This window comes from Myotis yumanensis, unplaced genomic scaffold, assembly GCF_028538775.1.
Source record: "Myotis yumanensis isolate MYYU_CA2020_CCGP unplaced genomic scaffold, mMyoYum1.0.hap1 SCAF_10, whole genome shotgun sequence".
Classification (NCBI taxonomy): domain Eukaryota; kingdom Metazoa; phylum Chordata; class Mammalia; order Chiroptera; family Vespertilionidae; genus Myotis; species Myotis yumanensis.
Genome location: NW_027223761.1, coordinates 31,227,565 through 31,234,143, shown reverse-complemented (window position 1 = coordinate 31,234,143; position 6,579 = coordinate 31,227,565). Strand labels below are relative to the sequence as shown.

The 6,579-nt window shown below is 56.1% G+C and overlaps 1 protein-coding gene across 2 annotated transcripts in view; it reads right to left on the bottom strand.

Annotated features, from left to right (window-relative positions):
* Nucleotides 1-3,405: 3,405 nt before the first annotated feature.
* Nucleotides 3,406-6,579, bottom strand: part of PLEKHA7 (pleckstrin homology domain containing A7) — a 203,080-nt gene continuing 199,906 nt past the window's right edge. The window contains exon 29 of one of the 2 annotated variants that reach the window (XM_070428234.1): nt 3,406-4,956. The gene's annotated coding sequence lies outside the window, so the exon portion shown is untranslated. The remainder of the gene's footprint in view (nt 4,957-6,579) is intronic. The other variant, XM_070428235.1, reaches the window with a different exon arrangement.

Genomic DNA, 6,579 nt, shown 5'->3' with positions numbered 1-6,579 from the left:
GGTCCGTGCTCATCACCTCCGCCTCCTGGCTGCCTCCTTTCCGTGGTGCCAGCCGAGGTCACATGCAAAGGAGACACCGGAGGGGCCGTGCCGTCTTATTCTGTCCCGAGAGGAAGCCCTCCCCAGGCCCGTCTTCCAGGCTGCAGCTCTGGCCAGAACACGGGGAGGGTTTTGCCGAGAAGCCTACACCCTGGTTTTCTCGGCACAGGACCCAATTTCCCAGCTCCTCCCAGTGACCATGCGATCTCTGACCCCAGATGCTGGGTCTGAGAAGGAGGGGTGGTTCCTAGATCCAAGAGGCCTCTGAAGGCAAACAGACTGGGACCCACAGGAGCCAGAAACTTAGTCCACCCGGGCTGTGTGCCCTCGGTGGGCCGGGACAGCCCCTCTGCATGTGCGGAAAACGAGCCTTTGCGGATGTTCCAGGGCCCCGGGCCAGGGTGGCGAGAGGGACCACTGCGATGGACCACACAACCAGCGAAATGTCCGAGATGCCGAATCGGTTAAGGACTGGAATGCGGCTCAGGGCTCGGCGGGAAAGCATCTGGGGCTGATTAGTGACGTCAGCCCAGGGGCCATGGACAGTGGCAGCTTCCTGTGGACTCCGTGACCTCAGCCAAGGGACTGGCCTCTCCTTCCTGCTCTCATATTGTAGGTTGCAGCCCCAGGCCAGGGAAGCACACTTCTAAGCTTCTAAAGCACAGTGTGAGAGACAGTGAGCCACGGAGAAGTGAGGAGCCCCTTGTTCCTGAAGACGAAACCCTCATCCATTCCACGGAGCCCCTAGCAAATCCTTCCCTGCTTCCCACAAAAGCCTCCGAGGAGCAACTGGGAAGCCTCTTCCCTGTCCCCTACGCTGTCCCCAGAGCTCAGAGAGGACCCTTGTGTGTGCGGCTCCACAGCGGGGCTCAGCCTCCACCCCAAAGCACAGCCCTTCCTGGCTGGTCTTCACCCCCAACCACGACCCACGGCCTCCGCCAGGCGGGCGAGTCCACCCCCACCCTCCAGCCTCATCTGCACTGAACATCCCTTGTTGGGCTGCGGCAGAGAATACTCAACAGACTCATATTAAAAATGCCCTTTAAAATTCAAAAGCTTTGAACTAAAGAAATACCTCGAGAAGTTCTCATGGAAAGTTCAGCTCTGCTGGTTCAATTCACTACACTTAGATGCACCTTTTCAAATAATAGGGGGAAATGTAACAGGGTCAGACCCAATCAATATGCCTGTTCAAACGGAATTGCGGGGACTCTGATGTGCGCACGTTTTGTGCTCTGCCTTTGTACCCCGCCACTCACGCTGAAGAAAGGTTTCTTTGCTCGGAGAGCAATGGAAGTGGTTGCCTTTGGAGTGGAGGCGGCCAAGCCATGGCATGTTTACTGGGCCGGGAGGGGCTGCCGTTTTTGACACACACACCCCCACCCCCAGCTTCATCTCTTTGTTCTTTTCATAACAGCACAAAACTCACGTGGACAAAGTCCCTCACGAGTCCCGGCATCTGACACTGAATCGGAAGCAGGGGGCTCCCAGCATTTGCCCGCCACGTCTCAGAAATGTGATTTGTAGGTTAGACAAATAATTGGCTGCTTCTTTCCCACCCCTGGTGCCCACCAAAAAAGGCTGTGCCGTGGAGCACTGTGCCAGAATCGGGGGAAACGTTCAAAGCCCAAAATGGGCCCTCATCTGGCCGAGTCAGGCTCCACATCCACTCCATCCTCCTCGCCTTCCACCCTGAGCTGACCTGGGGCGGACAGAGGGTTCCCTGGCCTTGGCTGCAACCTACAACAGCTAGGAAGATTCTGCAGAACCCAGCTTAACGGAAGACAGCGAAGGGGGAAGGGGCTGGGGGCAGTTTCCATCCCACAACCAAACACGGAGTTAATGACGGGAACAAACAGATGCCTGTTTTCAGCATCCGCCTCACACTCACAAATGTGCACCCGCCTCAGCTCTAGTCACTGAAACAGAGCCTGGGCAGGCGGAGAATCTAGGTGGTCAGGAGGCTCCACTGGAGATCAGGAAAAGGTTTCATTCCCAGCCCCCATATTTCCGACTGGATCCTAAAATGTTCTCGTTGGTTGGGCCCGGGTTGAAGTTAAAACTCAGGAGATGTCAACAAGCAGATGCAGGTACCCGCTTTGTCAACTGCAACTGCATCATTAAAACTGCTGGGGCGCTGTGTCCCCGCTAAAGAGGCCAAGCTCACCTGGCTGGCGTGGCTCAGTGGTTGAGCACCAACCTGTAAACCAAGAGGTCACGATTCGATTCCTGGTCAGGGCACATGCCTGGGTTGTGGGCTTGATCCCCAGTCGGGGGTGTGCAGGAGGCAGCCAATCCTTCATCATTGATGTTTCTTTCTCTCTCAATCCCTTCCTCTCTGAAATCAATAAAAATTTATATATATATATATTTTTTTTTTAAAAAAGCGAAACTGGCCACGTGGACTTTCCCAGGGTTGCCCCCATGGGAGGGCCCCTGGTCAGCCAGCACTTCCCCAGATGGCCCCCTCTTACCTCAGGAAGCCAGGGTCCTCACACGGGGGCTGGGCCTGCTGCCTGCTGCCCCCGGATGCAGCGTGAGCTCTGCATGCAACCTGGGTTGGGGGCCCATCATGCTCTCTGCAGGTTGAAATGTGGGCCATGCTTCTCAGAGAAGTCTACACCTCCTTCCTGCGGGAGCTGGAGAGAACAGTGAGAGTGGCCACGTTCCCCCTCACAGAGGACTGGGTGTGAGACCAACAGTAAGGAAACCCTGACCTGCTCTCACCATGTGGGGGGCATGGCGCCCAGTACCTTTTATTTTTCCTGTGCTTGCTGTCCTGGGGGAATCCTCCTCCTGCAAACCCCATTTCTCTGTTATGGAAATATCTCCAAGAAATGCTTAAATAGGAGAGGATTTTTATTGTAAAACTCAGAAAGAGATCAGTAGCTAAAAGACGGGCAGTGTCCCCTGTTCAGAATGCCTTGGAGTGTATTCGCCCCCCCACCCCCCACCCCTTTAAGTAGCTGGAAAGTCACTCTAAACCACAGGTGCTCTTCTTGGCAAGAGAGAAAAACTGCCATTACAACAAACTTGGAAATACACACGTCCCTAAACGCAACTGGCCTCTTGCCTTCTGTTTTAAGCATATATCGCAAGTCAAAAGGAATTAAATACAAATCCACTCTGCAATGGCCCTTCACTAACCCACCTCATTGGGCCGCGAGGGCGGGCGGTGTGTGGGTTGGAAGGGAGCCGGTGGAGTCCCTCCTGCTATCTTGGATTGCAGTCTGCCTGCCAAGCCGGACCTACACGGAGTCCACGGGGGTGTGGTGGGGTGAGGGCGGGCCGCCTTGAGCAGCGGCTGGGCCAGGAGCACAGGCCTTCTTCCCCCAGGCCTCCGAGGTCCATTGAGTAGCAAGGAGCTGTCAGCGGGAGAAACTTTCCTTAGGTGAACACAAGCAGGAGCAGGAGCTGACAGTGCGGATTTTCCAAAGACTAACCCAGGCCCCTCGTGAGAACACAGCCAGCGAGAAGCAGGAAGTGTATCAGGTTAATATTTTAATCTGTACATCACATTTTTTTTTTTTTGCAAACCATTACACTTTTATTTAAATTAACTTTTTCTTGCAAAATATTCATTTCATTTTTCCAACAAAATCTTTATAAAGGCAAAAATAAAATCTTATTTTGGCAATTGGCATGACGTTGATACTGGCAGCATATGGAGTTAGTTAAAAATAGACGGCAACTCCTAAATATATTCAAGACGTTTTTTCTGACCATAGTCAAAGACCAATTTTCATTTAAAGCGTGGCTCCACCGGATGGGGTTTTTTGTTTGTTTGTTTGTTTTCCTTTAAACATCGCTTTCTGTATGCAGAATGTCATGAGCTCATGACTTAAATAAAGGGCCACCAACTCTATGCCTGGCTTGGCAGCCCCCTCCTCACTTGAGGCTGGAAGTCAAGTCAAGGTCCTGCCATTGTGCCCTGCTGGTTGGCAGCCAGCAGGGACGGTGGGGCACACTGCCAGCCCTCTGGCCACCAGACCGAGTCCTGGGAAAGCTGACTCAGGTTCTCCAGGGGCAGCCAGCAAAGGTCCCGGATTCCGACCCCAGCCTAGCCTGGAGTCGAGTAGTGCTGGGTAGATGCCACCCAGTGTGGAGTTTATTGCTTACGATACAACAAAAGGTGCTTCCTCTCACCTTTTCTGTATTTCAAAGTATATTTTTTAAATGAAAGCAAACCACTTTTTTCTTTCTGAGAAGGGCCCTTTGCTGAGAGAACCTCATGGGGGCGCCGGGAGCCAAAGCTCTTGAACTCACTGTTTCCCGAAACCAAACCCAAGGGCCAAGGCACAGACTTGGGCTCCAGGTGCCGTCCTGGTGGAGTCTCCACTCCAGAGCCGGTCATGGGCCAGGTCGGGGACAGCTGAGCTCTGCAGCCCCAGGGCCCCTCTTTTCCCGGGAGCAGGCCCAGGACCCTGACGGCAGAGTCCACTGGAAGCACCTGCTCAGATCCAGCCTTCACCTGAGTTCATCGGTGTCGGACTTGCCTCTGCTTTGCCCTGCCTTCCTCCCCCTCCACACCGACCACCCAACAGTACCTGAATCTGCATGCGCAGCCCCCACCTCCTGCACCCTCGCCTTTCCGGCCACTCAGCCCTTGAGGTGAACATTAGAAAATATATTCTGATTCTAAAATACAGTGTCAGCATTTTACAGTGTGTATCAAAAGTGCGTCTGTCATGTCAAAAGGAGTCAACTAACACGAGGCGGGGGTGGGGGACCCAGCCCTGTGGGGGACACCCCCATCTGGTGGGCTGCCCCCTCCCCCAGCCAGAACCCCTGCTCAGCTGGGAGGGGTTTTCTTGGGGGAAGAAAACTCAGTCTTCTCTCGGAGCAAGCTGGTTCCACAGGACCCCTGGCTGCAGGCTTCTCCTCCGCACGCTGGTCACGGGTCAGTCGCTGCCTGGGCTGCAAACAGCACAGGAGACCGTGAGAACCTGGCAGGCCCTGGCCCACATCTGGGGAGCAGGCATGTCTGCGCACACACGTGACACGGAATGACAGACAGACAGGCAGAGCAGCAGAGCAGAAGGCGGAGGCAATGCGGCGGCTGTGGTGGGGGGACCCTCGGCTTCCAGGCCTCAGGGGTGCTTGGCCCCACTCTCCCCCAACCCCTGCCACTTCTAGAAAGTTCGCCAGACACATCCTGGTCCCTAAACTGGGTCCCTGCTCTGAGAGTAAGAGGCCTGAGCAGACCACTCTGGGGTCCAGTTCTGGCCCTGCCCTAGCTTCTCTGAGCGACTTGGTAGCGCTCTCAGCCTCCATGAGCCTTAATAGTTCATCTAAAACCAGGGTGATCATAGGCCCCCCACCCGAGGCTTCAGTGAGGGGAACAGGAAAAGTGGGTGCGCTCGGACAGGAGCGTGGAAGGCCTGTGCACAGCCACGGGCACCGGAAGCTGCGAGGAGAGTGGGTCCCCTGCCTCTGCGCGGCCTGGGCGGTGGTGCCACACCCAGCGCTCCAGGAAAGCCACAGCCTGCCGGGGCCGAGCAGGCCCTGTGGCCTTCACACAGGACCCGCCGAGCATCCCCTGGGTGGGTCTTCATTCTTCCCTGAGAGCTGCCTGCCTCTTCCTTCTACCCCCAGACCAGGGCGAGGGAAGCTCGTGGGCTCTGCTCTGAAGCTGGGGGAGGGCCCAGGCCAACAGACACCTGCGGAAAGCAATGCCCCGCCCCTATGCACACCCTCTCTGTCCCCCAAGACACCCTTCTCCAAACAGCTGGAGCCCCTGGGGTTGGCCTGGGGAAGCCCACAGGAGCTGCGGGAGAGCAAAGGCTCTGCCTCTGCACTGAGGGGTTCTGGCTCTGACACTTAGAGCTGCGACTCCCTGGGCAAGTCCCTCAGGTCCCTGAGCTGCGATTCCTCGTCTGTAAAATGGGGGCGGATACCTGCATAGGGTTGTTGTGTGGGTCAAAGAAGATGCTTACAATGCCTGGAGCATAGTAAGTACTCAACAGTGTTAACCATAAAGACACATAAAGGAAAGAGGGGAAAACCCTACAAGACAGGTGGCAGGGAAAGGACTGCTGAGACTTTTGCTCTGAGCCCTCCGTGACCAGGTGAGGCCACTGGGCTGGGAAGCAACTCACAAGACCAGACTCGGGCCTTCCACCCACAGTCCAGGGCCCCTTCCCTAGCCCCCCAGGGCGTTTCATCACTAAGTGCTCACATGGGGAGGATTCAAAGCGCTGAACGGCTGAGGCCCATTTCACACGGCCCTGGGCAGCCTCCCCGGGACCTGCCTTCTCTCCATCCCAAAGTGCTCAAGTGACTGAAGGGGCGCACACGTGACACGGGATGTGCTAGGCTTGGCTCAGACGTCAGTTCTGTGTGGCATGGAGGGAGCCCTCATCCGTTCCCTGGGCCTCAGTTTCCTCATCTGTAAACTGGACTTTTCCATCCTCCGGTTCTTCGACTTCTTTGGCCAAAGCCCCGCGCGGGCCAATCTAACTCTTCCTTCCCAGCCTCCCCCCCGCCTCCGGCCAGCCCAGCGGCCTGCACTGGGCCCGTGGGGCATTCTCCGGCCTGCGG